Source organism: Vicia villosa, linkage group LG1, assembly GCF_029867415.1.
Source record: "Vicia villosa cultivar HV-30 ecotype Madison, WI linkage group LG1, Vvil1.0, whole genome shotgun sequence".
In the NCBI taxonomy this organism is placed as follows: Eukaryota; Viridiplantae; Streptophyta; class Magnoliopsida; order Fabales; family Fabaceae; genus Vicia; species Vicia villosa.
In genome coordinates, this window is record NC_081180.1 from 131420008 (window position 1) to 131438285 (window position 18278).

General features: G+C 34.8%; 1 long non-coding RNA gene across 1 annotated transcript; it reads right to left on the reverse strand.

The window, feature by feature from the left end:
* Positions 1-4640: 4640 nt before the first annotated feature.
* On the reverse strand, positions 4641-5528 carry LOC131644222 (uncharacterized). Its single transcript, XR_009296382.1, has 4 exons — positions 5333-5528; positions 5160-5213; positions 4991-5028; positions 4641-4883 (listed from the first exon to the last, which is right to left on the reverse strand). It is a non-coding gene; the product is annotated as an uncharacterized LOC131644222 (long non-coding RNA).
* Positions 5529-18278: the final 12750 nt, after the last annotated feature.

Below are 18278 nucleotides of genomic sequence, written 5' to 3' on the forward strand. Positions count from 1 at the left end.
TTGGCTTAATCCGTCAATAGGAATAGCAAGGAGAACGTCACGAGCACGTGCGGATTGTAAACAACTAAAAATTGTTTATGTCTAGTGGTCAAGGAAAAATTTACATCCATGTCCTTAACAGTTCTACTAAAAAATGCATTCGCTAAAACATTTGTGCTTTAGGAGGGACAATGTCCTTGCTAGTAAAACTACTAAGGTCAAAATCTAGAATCTCAACCCTAAAACCATCCAAATCTCCGTCAAAATCCGAGTCCATACCATATACCATATTGTCTCTCAATATATGATCATGTAACACCCAAGATTGGGCCCTTGAAGCCACGAAAGTGTACGAGACAACCTCTACTGTCGAGTACAAACCTAATTCCCCAACTCTAATGGATAAAGATGTCCCCCTCCTTTGAAGGTCTCCAAAGAAAGTACCTACGCCAACCATGATGTCTTCAAGAACCTTTTGTAACTCTTTATCAAAACAAATAGTTGCCTCCTCCTTATGATTAGGTTGACACGTTCTTAGGCCAAAAAACAATTTGGCAATACCTATGCATGATCGAAGTAAAAGAAGCTCACTTTAAGGGTTAGTTGTGGTAGAAGATGCATCAGCTAAATAGCATTGTAAGCTCTCTTCATGGACAACCTTTTGATAAAGTTGTCATCTCGACTAACTACCCCTCCAAGGAACTTCATTCCCAACATCAGACTCCTAATGTATAGATATTATCCAAGAGTCCTTCCAAAAAATGTCAAGTGACTAGACCCTACCTTCTTATCAAGCTCTCTCAAACTAATTCAGAGGACCATCCTTTTTGGAACCGAGGTAACTACTCATTTCCACTAAGAGGGAATTGAGCAAAGCCCCACAAACCTACCCCCACAGATAGAATAAGACAAAATATACACCATACAAGACAAGAATATCAAACTAGAAACCAGATGAATCTTCCAAGAGTTTCCATCTCCATTTGATAATAGGGCTAAGTTAACCATCCAGAGATCCCTAACACCTTAGACTGTCCAACTTCATAGGTTTACATACATCATTCCACCTCAGCTAAGAAATTTTTGAATCCCCTTACGCACCTCCTCAAATAAAGATCCTCTAAATCATAACTAACTTCTTACACACTTTCGCAGATATTTTAAGAAAAGATAGGAAGAAAATAGGAAGAGCATTGAGGACAAAATTAAGGAGAATAACTTTTCTCTAGGCTACATACCTATGATCCTAAAAATAAAGTCTTTTCCGCATTAGATTAACTAATGAATCATAGGTAACTTCTGCCAGAGGATTGACAACTATTGACGATAAAAGTACTCTTATTAAAATTAACCTCAATACCAAAAGTTAGCTCAAACCCCCTCTGAACTGTCTTAATAGTCCACACGTTATCGATTGGAAAATAAACCAAGATTAAGGTATCATCGGTGTACTGGAGGTAAGAAACCTCCAAGTCAGAGGAACCAACTTTAATCCCGTAAAAAGGCTAAGCTCAAAGGTCGTCCTAATCAGCCTACTAAGGTCTCCAACAATTACAAGAAAGAGAAAAAGGGCTACATGATATCCTTGCTTCATCCCTCTTTGGATCTTAATATCCTGACTAGGGGAGTCATTGATCAACACCACTAGATTACTGACAAACACACATACTCTAGTCTATAATCTTCACTTGTCATTAAAGCCAAATCAGATAAGCATATAATTTAATAAACTCCAACTAACCGAGTCATATGTTTTCTCAAAATCTACTTTAAAGATGAGATAAGCTTTTTTGGAACCCTAGCCAAATTAATCACTTCATTCACAAGAACAACTCGATTAACCAAAATATGATTTTAAGGAAAGGCGACTAAATGAGAGAGATTAACTTGTCTGTCACCAATACTAATCTCTTTGGTCAGTAAGTTATACGTTTTTCATTTTTTTATTGATACAAAATAAATAAAAATTATCAAACATTGGATCCAACATTAATAAGATATTGTATTTAAATATACAAAATAATTAAAGCGTGATTTTCATAAAATTAGATTTCTATTAAGTTATATTTATTTACACATACGACTTATTAGCTCAGCTGATTAGAGTGTTGAGCTAATATACAACTTATATTTTTTATGTTGTTTTCTTTAAAAATTTCTTATTTGTGAATTTTTTCTCTCTAACCCATTTGTTTTTGTTTATCTTTCGAAGTAATCCTTTATCCCGTGTTTATTAGAGTATATCTCTCCTTCTCCTATTGTAATAATTTACATATATATATATATATATATATATATATATATATATATATATATATATATATATATATATATATATATATATATATATATATATATATATATATATATATATATATATATATATATATATATATATATATATATATATATATTGACGGAAAAAGATTAGATCATTTCATTAATAATAATATTCTGAATACATGTTGGAATATCAATAAAATTATGAAAACTAGCCAGAGATGGAGCCACCCGTGCACGAGCATGGGCAACCTCATTAGTCGTCTATTTTATTGATAATTAATTATTATCGTAACGAGTCTCTAAAAAATATTTATTGGTTTATAATTTTATTTAATTTATAATTATTTTTTTATAAATTTATTGTTTTATGAAAAATATGTCTTTTTCATTAATTTTCTCAATATAGAGATGTGATTGTCATTTCTATAAATAATATTGTTTTTAAAGGATCAATATATAACTTAAATTATTTTCTCTAATGAGATGGGTAAATAAATAATATAAGTTTGAATATTTGAACTTTTTTCATTTCATATTTTTAATAGTAAAAATAATACAAACAACCACATTATTTTATAAATAATACAAACAACGTTATTTTTTATTATAATATCCTAGTAATATTAATCACGTAATGAAGAAGAAAATGATTAACTAAGTAATTTTTTTATAAAAGAGAGTTAATTTTGGGGAGAACACATATTTTTACATTTTATTTTAAATGATTATTTTAATTATTACAACTTCTAAGCATTCAAAAATATTATATTTATTTATTTTAATTACTGTAATCGTGATTAATGTAGTTATTAGATTAACTACAAAATTGTAGGATTACACATTATTGGATGGTTCAGAGATAAAACTATACAATTAAATACTTAATATTTAAAGAAAAAATGATTAAAATTAAATAGAGAATTAATAAGGAAGGGAAGAGTTTTGTTCATACTCCAAGTATATTACTAATAATACTATATTCGCCGCGTAAAAAAAGCTGTTTTAAAAAAAAAATAATTATTATATTAATTATAGAATTAAAGGCAATAAGAAATAAAAAAAAAGTCTCAGTATATTTTCTTTTTAAAAAATGATAAGTTAAGAATAAAAAGAATTAATTTAAAAATAAATGATTGATAAGAAAATGCAAGTTTTGAGGAGAAGATAAGATATTTTTGCATTCATAACATTATATAAATAATAGATAACGGTCTTAAAAGTATGAGCTTTCATTTGTTGGAAAAAAACGTGTGCTTTCATAATGAGTTAAACATAATATTGTGATGAAAATGTTTCACAATTCATTCATGAAAATTAACAAACCTTATTTCATTCAAAAATGTAATTAAAAACTCATAGCTTTTTAATGACTCATTCTTTAATCATGGTTTTAAAAAGAATATATATTTTTTAAGATCCACCCGTAATAAATCCATGCATTCGCACGGGTTCTGGTACGAGACGCGCATTTGTTTCAGATATATATTTTTAATAAAAAAATATCTGGTACCCGTGAAATAATAATAGTTGAATGTATAAAAAAATGTCAGATACCCGTGAAAAAATAATAATTGAATGTATAAAAAAATGACTGGTATTCGTAAAAAAATAATAATTGAATATATAAAAAAATATCGGGTACCCGTAAAAACATTTGGATCAATAAGATCATTTTATAAAAAAAAATGCAAACAAATTTAGTATTTTTCTTATTTACTTATGAGTTTTTTTATAAATCATAAAAAAATTAAAATTTCTTATGACAAATACTTTAAATATGTTTTTTTTGCTTAAATATAAAAATATAATAAATTTTTATAACTAACACATTATTAATCATAAATTATTTTAAAAATTAAACAAAAACATTTTCTATAATTTTTTAAAAATAAATTAAAAAATGAATACAATTTAAAAATGAAAACATGGTGAAAGAAATATTGTTGAAGTAAGGGAATATATAGAGAAACAAAGTTGTATTTGAATTTTAAGGGGGATAGAATAATTAAATGGGTGGTGTGTTTGGAAATCTTTGATTGCAAATCTGATTAAACAATAGTTTTAAATTGTTGTAGGTGTTTGAAAAATGCTAAAGCAAAATGTATAGGCTGCAGAGCATTAAATGATCAGCAGGGCAGAGTTTTTTCATAGGAAAAACACTATTGATGGGTTGTTAGATGTGGGGTCTCATGCATTTAGATAAAGTTGTCACTTAGATGTAACTATTTGCATAATTTGTTTTTGAAAATACCACATAAATCCATCCATACATAAAAATAGAGTTAAGAGGAACTAACACAAAAATAAGTTAAAAGTGATCAAAAAAAGTAGTAGTATAACATAATCCATGTTTTGTCATTGTTGTTCTTAAATAACAGAATAATTTAGACAAATAGAGATAAGAATACAATCAAAAATACAAATCAAGTCAATATATATTACAAGAAAGTTCAACCTCAAAATCTAATATCTTCACCATGGCAACTTTATCTTTCACCTTTCATCTTCAAAATCACATTGTCATTCCACCATCAACACAACCTTCACCTTTTTCATCTTCTCTTCAACTTCAAGTCCTAATTTCACCACCACACACATCCTTCATCTATTCCCCTCCGTCTCTGTATATTTTTTAAAGGAAAATTTGTTACAATTCAAGTCAAAGCAAGGAAAAAAGAAGAGAACATTGAGTGGAAAAAATGATAGAGAATAATACACTTTTACCTACCATTTTTCTTTATTTTTTTCTTGATGAAGATGAACAACCTTTAATAGATATTCAAAATCCAGTATAACAAATCAGAAGAAAAAAATTAAAGTTCAAGATGAGAAAGAGAGAGTAGAAAAAAGAAGAAAAACATTGGATGAAAAAAATGATAGAGAAGAATAATTTTTACCTACTCTTGTTCTTTATATTTTTTCTTGATATAAATTGACTACTTTAAATAGATCTGCAAAACACACCATAACAAATCAGCACAAAAAAACAATGTTGAAGATGAGAAAGAGAGAGCAGAAAATTGAAGAAAATATTAGGTGGAAAAAATGATAGAGAGGAATAATATTTTACCTACTCTTGTTCTTTATTTTTTCTTGATGAAAATGAAAAACTTTTAATAGATCTCCAAAACACAGTATAACAAATCAACAAAAATAAGTTGAAGATGAGAAAGAGAGAGTAGAAAAAGAAGAAAACATTGGGTAAGTTTAGTAAGGAGAAGAAGATTTGGGCAGTGGATTTGTTCATCGAGAAAGCAAATTATGTTGGAACCTAAAATAGAAATATTGTATAGGGCAGATAGTAATAAATGAGAGTAGGTAGAATAGATATATAATATAAACAAATGTAAGAATTTGAAAGGAAATAGACTATTTGAATAATAATAATAAAATAATGTTTGTTCATAGAAGAAGTAAAAAGGAATTTTCATGCAGAAAGTAATAGAGAATAGAAAGCTGTAACACCCCGTACATATATGTCTAGAATAATATGCGGTGATGCTATAAATGGTACAAGAAGCATACATAAGCGATAAAGACAAGAAATTAAAATCATATACAATTAAAATATGCAACTGAAAACGTATATGATCGGCTTGTCTTCAACAATGCACAGCGGAAAAATAACGTCTGAGGAGGTCTTCCTGCCAATTACTTGTCCACAGTTTTCAAAGAAGTCCATCAAGCAATCCGTCTACTTCTAACCTGTTCCTGAAAATATTAAGAGGATTGGGGTGAGATTACTAAATCTCAGTGAGTTCTCCTATCTTACGGGTTCGCTCGGTTCTACAAGGTGCATGCAAACAAACAGATTCACCGAGAATCCAGGTTTCCTCACGATCAGGTACAAGTACAAACAAGGATACACCACCATTGGAAGTCCCTTAACTATCCAATGAGGCGTTCAATAAAACAACAATTCATAATATGCAAACTCACATCCTTATGCAAGGAATCAAGGAGTTATACCCATCTGACTAGGCTACCTTTGCCACGTACCCTCGGTGAGTATCCAAGTACATATATGTCGAAAGACTTGCACAAGCACACCGCACGATGAATTCGGGTCATTCCTATATGGAATTCCACCCGAGATGAGTTAAGTTGTACCATTTCCTACGTGGCATTTACAACCTCATCACCAAGCACGCCAGTGAGTTATCAAGTGGGAAACGCCATTAAAGACCTCGGTCTTGCTTCCACTGCAATGGTATTCATCCTCTGTACGCAGGTGAGTAAACAAGTGCAATATGTCCTTTTCGACATACAAGCCCACCGGGAGAAAGCCTAGTAACATTGTCTAATTGACGTTACTAGAGGCAAGTAATTCAGTGATTGCCTACGTGGCATCACCCACTTATCATACTAATCACGCAGGTGAGTTACCAAGTGGGAAACGCCATTAAAGACCCTCACTTTCTTCCACCGTAATAGTAGCTCAGGTAACGCAAAATATACAGATATAGACACGTATATACAACTGGCATAAAAGCCAAATCATCCATGGTATATAATACATATCACAAACGCCACACGGCCTACCAATGGGCATCCACATAGTGGGTAAACAGGATTTACTATCCTAGTAGTACGATTATACTCCGATTCACACATATTCAACCAAGGCAAGTTCACAAAAATCAAGCATCCGAACGTCCAACCGGAACGACGGGAAAACAATTTACATTGTATTATATGCACATAATATTAGACAAAATCCATCGTATAAATATCATGTCATTTGTACATACTCGTCACATGTGAGTTAATTATGTTTCGATCATGGAATATATTAAACATAATCAAACCATATAATTATTTAGAACTTACATGGACACACATTAGTCTCATAACAAAGAGGCTTCCGATTCCTGACATGGAACGGAACCACACTCGGTGAATTAAACATACATTTCTTAATTCTATTAATGTTAATCCAACATCATGCAACTAAAAGTCCATTTTCCATAACTTTTAAATCAATTAAAAGCATTATATCTAAGCACATTCATAAACATCATTAAAAGACCTTTCCAACGCTTCCGACCGGGCTTCGTTTCGAGTTGTAGAACTCAAGTTATGGTCGAAACAATAAAGGAATAATTTTCTGTCAGGTGCAATCGATTTGCACCTGTGTGCAATCGATTGCTCACTGAACCAGAAGCGGAGAAAGTCAATTTTTCACAGTGCAATCGATTGCTTGACCCCTGCAATCGATTGCTTACTGAACCAGAAGCAATAATCACATTTTTCTTGCATAAAACTAATTCCAATAGTGTTCTAACTCATCCTTAGATTACCCAACAACCCAAATACGAATTTCATCATATATTAACAGTCCATAGCATATAATTTCATCGAAAGAGCACATATTTCATTGACCAAATTAACATGCAAGGCATTGATCACAATCTAAACCCTTAATCATGCAATTTCACAAAATCCCAATTCCTACCCAAGTTCTAACTATGGAACTCACCTCAAAATCTTAACTTGATGAAGAGAATGATGATTCTGAGTTGTTCACTGAGAATGGAGATGATGATGGTCACTAAACCAAGCTTGATTCTTTGTTCTTCTTCCAAAAGCACCAAAGCTCCACACACATGCAAGAGGTGGATGAGCTTGTTCTTCCTTCCCCATTATTCTCTTGTTCTCACGTGCTCCACCCTTTCCTTGCAAACAAAATCTGATTTGGAACAATTGGTAAATGAGAGTTATATCCAAACAACCCTTAAGTCCTCATTAAAACATGAAAGTACCAAAATGCCCTCCAACCAAGCAATAATCACAAGTTTGCCACTTGGTTCCTTTCCAACCAATTCCATTTGATTCTTCTAATCCATCAATTCTCTTTAATCCTTCATAGAGTATAAATATAAATGCTTAGACAATATGGAATATTACATTCTCCCCCCCTTAAATAGAATTCGCCCTTGAATTCCTTCCAATCACCATGATAACAAGCTTCTCACATCTTTTTCCAACGAAGGGATGAATGTTCCTTACATTCCTCCTTTGGGTACCCTCACGAATTTTGTTGAAGGTCATTTCATCCAAGAGAACAACCCAACTATACACTCGCATCCAAATATTCTTTGCTGGGAGTCTTAGCCCTACACAACGCATCTCTTTCGAGGTCCCCCAACCTCTACTCATCATATTGAGCCTGTAGCCTTGGAACTGATGGAAATCCATACCTAGTTGGATATTCATTATACCTCAATCTGCCGAACTCATCCTTACTTAACATAATCCACAGACTTACCACTCTTGCCCTTGGTTTTTGGAAACACTTCCATTCCAAGAAATCTTACTAAAACTTTCCTTCAATGATGATATTCCAGATTCACTTCCAAACAGATCTTTCATTCAGTCTTAGATCACATCACTGCCACTACAAACCACAAGGGAGTAGAATCCCGCAACTACAATCTTGATATCCGACAACTTCGCATGTAGCTCAACAGACAAAGGGTGAACTCTAACAGCGGTCCTACAACCATCGCCCAAGTTTTCATGCACGCTCATAAGTGCACAAGACATATCCACGATGAGTCTTTGTCAAGCAACATCTCTTACTTTACTTCATCATTCCCATGGTCACTATATTCACAAGCTCGACCGTCGACCAGAGGGACATCTGATCATACATCAATCATGAAGCCTCCTCTAAGCTGTTACATTAACAATACCTCTCGAGATTATGGTGGATCACTGGGAGATAGGAACAAACGAAACATTGCTCTAGCGAGTTCTCTTGGGAAGATATCCACATTCCAACGTAAAATCCTACAAGTAGTCCGTCCACCCCACTACATACTTATCTGGTTCTGCCTATCTGTTGCGCTACTCTGATCTCTACCAGTCACACACTCCTTGGAATCCTTTGAATCACACTTCGTCCATGGTCCACTTAGTTCCATTACTACACCATACTTAGTCTTTCAGTAGAAACAGTTCCTTCTCGGCATTCGTCCAAATACAACACGTGCCAGAACCTTAAACACACTCATCGCCCACTACTCTTCGAGGTTGAGTAATCCCCAAAATCATGTCACTAACTTTTTCATCATTCTGGATTAAGTCCACTTGAAAACAACTTGGTCCACATGTTTTGGTTCAAGAGCTCCTAAAGCCAAATACTTTCTCTGATTACGAGTTTGCCTTATCTTATCGACTTCCACATCTTACAGCTTCCACGATGACTCTCCCCAACCATACGACCTCATACCGTTGGTGTGACAATACTTATAATAACCCACGCGACTAGACTAATGTAATAATCCTTTCTTAGTCGTACTTCAATCACGTAGTCCTCCAATGCCTTTCTTCTCTGAATCTGACACAAAGATGACTTCTTCGGTTTTGTTCCCTAATGCAACATTTCTAACTGCTAAGGTGTAGTTACAAAACAAGAGATCATACTCTGTGCCTTGGACATCTCCCTTTGAAATTCCACGACACTCCCAAAACTAATGCGCCTCTACTTTTCCAAGTTCGGCATTGTCCTACGTTACTGAGGATCTATCAATACTCCTCTAGGTATATCCCACATTGAGCTAATCCAAGATACACTTCATCCAATCCAACACCATTCACCAAGGATAGATATTAGTCACACATTGTGTTGTCCAGGATATATTGTTCACACATATCTCAAATCTCGGACACTCACGCGCAAAGGTTCACCAATCTGACAGATTAAGAAACATCCACGATGTAGAAACCCAAAATTCTCACGTGACCACGACCACCCAAGGTCTCCTCATAAGCATAGCGTTAGAATCTAATCCATATCATTGTCATCCGCTCGCATAATCCTCAATAATCAAGAGCGACGTATGGATTCTTATCCCGTCAACCTTATGAGAGTTTTGAGTTCGTGTCTCACGAGTGCCAAATCAGGATCCTACCTCGAGTTTCAGATCAACGCTGCCTCATAGTCGTGCTTCACTGTTTCTGAAGCTGCTCTCCAACAAACTATCTCAATCGCGCTCCCAAATGTAACGTTTCTAATGTCTTGAGTTTGACCATGATACAATAAATCATACTCCGCGCTTCTGCTTATTGATACTGACATTGCTTGCCTCTAAGAGTCTACAGATACTCTCCTAGACTCTTCACATATTGGCTAACTCAGAATACACTCTATCCATTCCAACACTACTCACCAATGGTAGATGCTATCCAAACAATACGTCGGCCAAGAGATAACAACTTCACATAAGTCCCACCATTGGAATTCATGCACCCTCGCCACTTGCCACTTTACGAAACAAGAACATCTACAAGGGATCATCTGACATCATCCTTGCGGTTACGACCACTTAGCACCCCCATAAGCATAGTACTACAACTTGGTCTGTCCCACTATTGCCTAATAGTTAACTACTACCTAGTACGACACATGGGTCCTCGTAACTCCTACCTTAAGAGAATTCGAGTTCGCGTCTTACGAATACCAATCAGAAACTTGCCTTAAGCTCTAGGTCAACACTGTCCTACATCTGTCAGATCTCGTGTACGATAGCAATACTGTGGCGTTATACCTGTCTGGTAGTACTAATCATGGTGGTTCCACTCCGAAGCCATGTAGTCACGCAACCTACTCTACAGCGTATAACGATTTTCACTCATATCCTATAGTCACGGTCGATAATGTTTGGACAGGGATCTGTTAAGGTCATCGTTATTCAAAGCCTTCCAACCACACTCCTTAGAAAGCTAAAACCTAGGAGCGCTTCGCGCTCAGGGTTCACTTACTAGGAACAATAAGCTAGATCAGAATGGATAAGATTTTGGTTCAAATTGTTATGTAATGCGCGTACTCACTTGCACAGTGCATGCATAAGAAATTCTATGAATAGCTCTTCGCATAGGAATACCAAGGTTCAAACGGTCAATACGACTTCAATCATCCTACGAATACTTCGGAATGACACTAGTTCCCATTCATCTAAATACCCAACACCAAGCGTAGTTCTGTGGTATCTCTCGGGGTTAGACGAATCATAACTAGTATGAACCTTAGGCTACAACACATCTCGGTTTCACTTGCTTCAACTGTCGCCTAGCGTAGTTCTAGGACTCATTCACAGGTTAGCAAAAAAGGGAGTATAGTAGCTCTTCCCCTAATCGGGTATCCAACTTTTTCCCAATTAGAGACTGGAATCTTTACTCTTCCAACAATTCTTTACTGGGTAATTCACACACAACTTACGGCTTACCGAAATGACTTGGAGTGAAACATCGCGTTCATCCAAGTACTGCCCACATTACAATAACTAAGAGATTTAGACTACTTCGCTAAAATTCCCAAAAGTCTTACATCTGACAGGTTCTCAAAACATATCTGCCAATAGCATCGCGATCGGACAACAAATTTCTAATAGCCCCAGACTTCATTCCATCTCAGAATTCCTAATTATAATCCTACTCAAGTTCTTCACGAAAGTTACTCCAATACTATCTGGATCCATATGAGGTATCACTTCGTCCCATCGGATTTCAGAAACTCCCGACGTCTTAGATCCCTACCATGACAACGTCGTCAACTACTTCGGCTCAAGTCGCTTTGGATCTTACGCGTCCTCGTGGTGGCTCCACCACGATCTCATCTATCGCATATACAGCCAGTGAGCTGGCCAGGCTCAATGAGTGGATACTACGATAGTAAGAATCGGGCGAGCAACACACACATGTGAGGGAGAAGAGAATTGCTAGTGATGTCTCATGGCAGGGACAAGAATCGACCTGCTCTGATACCAAATGTAACACCCCGTACATATATGTCTAGAATAATATGCGGTGATGCTATAAATGGTACAAGAAACATACATAAGCGATAAAGACAAGAAATTAAAATCATATACAATTCAAATATGCAACTGAAAACGTATATGATCGGCTTGTCTTCATCAATGCACAGCGGAAAGATAACGTCTGACGAGGTCTTCCTGCCAATTACTTGTCCACAGTTTTCAAAGAAGTCCATCAAGCAACCCGTCTACTTCTAACCTGTTCCTAAAAATATTAAGAGGATTGGGGTGAGATTACTAAATCTCAGTGAGTTCCCCTATCTTACGGGTTCGCTCGGTTCTACAAGGTGCATGCAAACAAACAGATTCACCGAGAATCCAGGTTTCCTCACGGTCAGGTACAAGTACAAACAAGGATACACCACCATTGGAAGTCCCTTAACTATCCAATGAGGCGTTCAATAAAACAACAATTCACAATATGCAAACTCACATCCTTATGTGAGGAATCAAGGAGTTATACCCATCTGACTAGGCTACCTCTGCCACATACCCTCGGTGAGTATCCAAGTACATATATGTCGAAAGACTTGCACAAGCACACCGCACGATGAATTCGGGTCATTCCTATATGGAATTCCACCCGAGATGAGTTAAGTTGTACCATTGCCTACGTGGCATTTACAACCTCATCACCAAGCACGCCAGTGAGTTATCAAGTGGGAAACGCCATTAAAGACCTCGGTCTTGCTTCCACTGCAATGGTATTCATCCTCTGTACGCAGGTGAGTAAACAAGTGCAATATGTCCTTTTCGACGTACAAGCCCATCGGGCGAAAGCCTAGTAACATTGTTTAATTGACGTTACTAGAGGCAAGTAATTCAGTGACTGCCTACGTGGCATCACCCACTTACCATACTAATCACGCATGTGAGTTACCAAGTGGGAAACACCATTAAAGACCCTCACTTTCTTCCACCGCAATAGTAGCTCAGGTAACGCAAAATATACGGATATAGACACGTATATACAACTGGCATAAAAGCCAAATCATCCATGGTATATAATACATATCACAAACGCCACATGGCCTACCAATGGGCATCCACATAGTGGGTTGTCATACCCCAAAATTTGCCCGCATATATTTTCAAATGTCATTTTATTTCAAATAATTGACATAGCCCAATTGGTAAGGAAGTAAGGTTTGCATGTACAAGGTCTCGGGTTCGAATCTCACTACTGACTCTTTTTTCCTTGTATTTGTTTCTAACTTTAGTTTTAATCTTATTACTAAAAATCACAAAAAATATAAGTTTTTTTACTAAGCATTATTTTCGAATTAATTTATTTATTATTTTTAAAATATAGTTTTTTCACTTTTTTTCATTGTTTATTCATAAAAAATATCAAAAAAATCATAAAAAGAAAAAATAGTAGTTTTTGATCCAAATCAATTAACACTAAAGTCTTTGATTTGATTTTCTCTACATATATAGAAAAAAATCAAAACAAATATTTTTAATGTTAATCTTATCATAAATTTTGATTTTTGATTTTAATTATTTACTTTTTATAGTTAACCTAATTTTCCCATATAAATAGACTAACAATCTAACCCTATTGGGGGGGTAGCCGCACCGATCAAAAAAACACAAACCTTTTTCTGGTCACAAAATCCATTCACAACCACTCATTCGCGTACAAATCACGAACCCTTAAGTCAAACCTGTCAATCCAAACCTTTGAAACCATATCGCATCACTTGTTTTCTCCAAACATAAACCTTCAATTTTCAATACAAACCCATCAAAACCCATAACAGTTTCAATACAAATTTCCTGCAAGAATTTACAGTACCAACATTCAAATAACATAAACTTATTTTTTTTAACATCAACTCATGCACCAAACTTACAAATCCAAACATAACACCAAACTAATTAATTTCATTATCACAAGCATAACTTCATAAATCTGACCCTGACAATTAACAAAATTTCTATTTTTTTAGTTTAATGTTGCAGAACAAAAGCGGTACCGAGAATACAACCACTCGCAGATCAGTTGCCGACAAAACCGACGACGACGTCATCCACTCCGACGAGCCACCGCAAGGACGAGGCAGCCACGCCCATCACTTCGTCGCGGGCGTTCGACCCACGCAGCCTAAGCCGCTCCATTCCGATCTGCGGCGAAGACTGAAACACCTTCGGCGCTCAACCTCTCAGCCAGCAACCATTCGTTCCCACCGCACCGCTCCGACGGCAACCATAGATCCGTCGTTCTTCTCCGATCACTCGATCTAGCTGCCCTCGTCACTAATTGCAAATCGACAACCGCCCCCACCATGTTTCAGATCCACGAATCCTACCATGACGTAGCTGCCGACGCTGCGACGCCGTTGCCGATCCATCACTTCCGTTCGGTATGCATCCTTTTTCTAATGGTTGTTTTGATTTTATAAAGTGTGGATTTGGTTGTTTGATTTTGCTGTAACTGATGAAAAATAGACTTTTTGTGTGATGAAAAATGAAATGAGAGAGGAAGATGAGATTTAATTCCTATTTTATGGTTTTTACTTCTTATACTTTAACTTATTTTGTTTTGTTTTTCTCTCTCGCCACATGTCGTCCAATGAATGGCTATCTTAATAAATTGGAAAAAGTCAATTTTCATTTTACAGATATGTACGTGACGTGACTGTATAAGTTTTGGTCTACATTTCAATTTTATTTTTGTTTATTTCCTTGTATTCATCATTATTATTATTTTAGTTTTTCTATAAAAAAAATAATAATAATAAGTGTGATAACTGATAACTATGCTGCTGTTGTAACTCGTCGGATACTGTTTGTGTCAAAATTTATAACTTTGTTTAGTATATCTCTTTAACTTAGTCTTTAAGAATTCATTTCTTTTTTTAATCTGTTTGTAAAGATGGTTTGGTTGATTAGTGCTATAGATTTAATTGTTTTAAAAAATTTATTAAAAAAAAAACAACAATAAAAAAGTTAAAAATACAAAAATATGCTATATTTTAATTCACTTGTTTTCTATATATTATTTTATTAGTTACATTTTTTTTCTTTTAAATATTAAAAATATCAAAAAAAACATGCTTGTTTTTATATTTTCTTAATTGTGATTAATTGTTAATATTTCTTTATCATTCTTCATGCATCATTTTCTATATCCATACTAACTTTTATTTGTTTTTGCGAGGTATCATTATCTTGAGGCACTTGGATTATTTGATTGACATTTACAATTTTTTGTATATAATAAGCTTTTTACTTTCCGCTTTAATTTTCATTTTGGGTGTGTAATAATTTTCTATCTTCGTTTGGCAAATTGTAAATCCCCCTCCCTGAAGCCATGTAATAGCTTAGGTTTAGTTTTCTGCACTTTACTCTATATATATATTTAACTGCTAGATGTATGCTTAGGTTTGTATGGCAAGATAACTTAATCAACGGTTAGATAACTTTAATTCAAGATAATATATGTGAAACTAACTCACTCGCACACACTCACCTCTAGGGTACGCCCCTCTTGGTTGCCTTTCGAAATAAGGTCGTGTCCCTCGAATGTAGAGGTATCCATTAGCAAAAGTCCCTCAATACAAAATCGTCACCAGGTCCCTCGATGACCCTCGAACTGTTGCCTACGAATACATGATCTAGTCCCTCGCATTGTTGCCTACGAAAAGACGATTGTCCCTTCGAATTTGCTAAAGGTACCTCTACCCGTTGCCTTCAACGACCTTCGATGACCCTTCGATGACCCGCACGTCCAATAAAACAAGGACTACCTACTTCTATATAGTATGGATAGTCCTGGGAACTTTAAAAATTACAGAAAAAGACCAATCAATTAGGGTAGCGCTCTTAAACTGCCTAGCTCAATAAAAATATCTTTTCAATACTATTTCAAAAAACTAAGGCTACGCATTTACGCTAAAGTCCTTATGCTCCTTTCAAAACAAACAAACAAACATGAGCTAAGCAAGTTAAGAGCCCGTAGATAACTACGGATGAAAAGGGTGCTTGCACCTTCCCTTTTCATAACTTACCCCCCGAGCCCGCTTTCTTTCAAAAGGGTCTTTTTCTGTACTTTTTACCCTTCCTAACATTGGACAAAATAAAAGTCGGTGGCGACTCATGCTCACCGCAACATTGTTGCAAATAAAAAAATAAAAGTCAGTTCACCGTATAACATGGGTAAACAGGATTTACTATCCTAGTAGTACGATTATACTCCGATTCACACATATTCAACTAAGGCAAGTTCACAAAAATCAAGCATCCGAACGTCCAACCGGAACGACAGGAAAACAATTTACATTGTATTATATGCACATAATATTAGACAAAATCCATCGTATAAATATCATGTCATTTGTACATACTCGTCACATGTGAGTTAATTATCTTTCGATCATGGAATATATTAAACATAATCAAACCATATAATTATTTAGAACTTACATGGACACACATTAGTCTCATAACAAAGAGGCTTCCGATTCCTGACATGGAACGAAACCGCACTCGGTGAATTAAACATACATTTCTTAATTCTATTAATGTTAATCCAACATCATGCAACTAAAAGTCCATTTTCCATAACTTTTAAATCAATTAAAAGCATTATATCTAAGCACATTCATAAAGATCATTAAAAGACCTTTCCAACGCTTCTGACCGGGCTTCGTTTCGAGTTGTAGAACTCAAGTTATGGTCGAAACAACAAAGGAATAATTTTCTGTCAGGTGTGCAATCGATTTGCACCAGTGTGCAATCGATTGCTCACTGAACCAGAAGCGCAGAAAGTCAATTTTTCACAGTGCAATCGATTGCTTGACCCCTGCAATCGATTGCTTACTGAACCAGAAGCAAAAATCACATTTTTCTTGCATAAAACCAATTCCAATAGTGTTCTAACTCATCCTTAGATTACACAAACACCCAAATACGAATTTCATCATATATTAACAGTCCATAGCATATAATTTCATCGAAAGAGCACATATTTCATTGACCAAATTAACATGCAAGGCATTGATCACAATCTAAACCCTTAATCATGCAATTTCACAAAATCCCAATTCCTACCCAAGTTCTAACTATGGAACTCACCTCAAAATCTTAACTTGATGAAGAGAATGATGATTCTGAGTTGTTCACTGAGAATGGAGATGATGATGATCACCAAACCAAGCTTGATTCTTTATTCTTCTTCCAAAAGCACCAAAGCTCCACACACATGCAAGAGGTGGATGAGCTTGTTCTTCCTTCCCCATTCTTCTCTTGTTCTCACGTGCTCCACCCTTTCCTTGCATACAAAATCTGATTTGGAACAATTGGTAAATGAGGGTTATATCCAAACAGCCCTTAAGTCCTCATTAAAATATGAAAGTACCAAAATGCCCTCCAACCAAGCAATAATCACAAGTTTGCCACTTGGTTCCTTTCCAACCAATTCCATCTGATTCTTCTAATCCATCAATTCTCTTTAATCCTTCATAGAGTATAAATATAAATGCTTAGACAATATGGAATATTACAAAAGCAATAAGGGTTGCTGAACGTTCAGGGCATACACGTGGCAGTCTGGTTGAGCAAAAGGGTAAAATGATATTTGGCAGAACATGTTATTTTCTTATATTGTAGATATCATTAAGAAAAAATATAAATTAAATATGTTGATAAACAATAAATATAATAAGAAACTTAACATTTCATGATGAAATTTTTGAATTGATTTTAGCAAAAATAGGACTTAGGTAAAGATTGAATTTCCAAAGATATATTATCAAATACTTATATTGATAGTATATTTCGTTCTTGAGTATTACTAGTATGGAACCAGTGCATTCGCACGGGTCTCGCATTTTAGTTAAAAAATCATGAATAAATATAATATATGGACGTATTCTACTTTACTATAAATAATATAAAAATTATAATTGATATTATGTATAAAATATTGAGATCTGTGTGTTCGTACGGGTCGCGCAATGTTACTATAAATAGTAAATATAATAATATAATGATGGTTAAAGATATACAAATTAAGTAGTTTTGATATATTAGGAATATACATTTTAATAGAAAAAAATAAATGAATAATTAAATTGTCATACAAATTAAGTATTCTCAAGCCGTCAGAAATGTATATTTTAGTAGAAAAAGAATTATTAAGTCATCTATCCGTCAGTTCTCACAGGTCGCGCAAATCGTTATATAGAT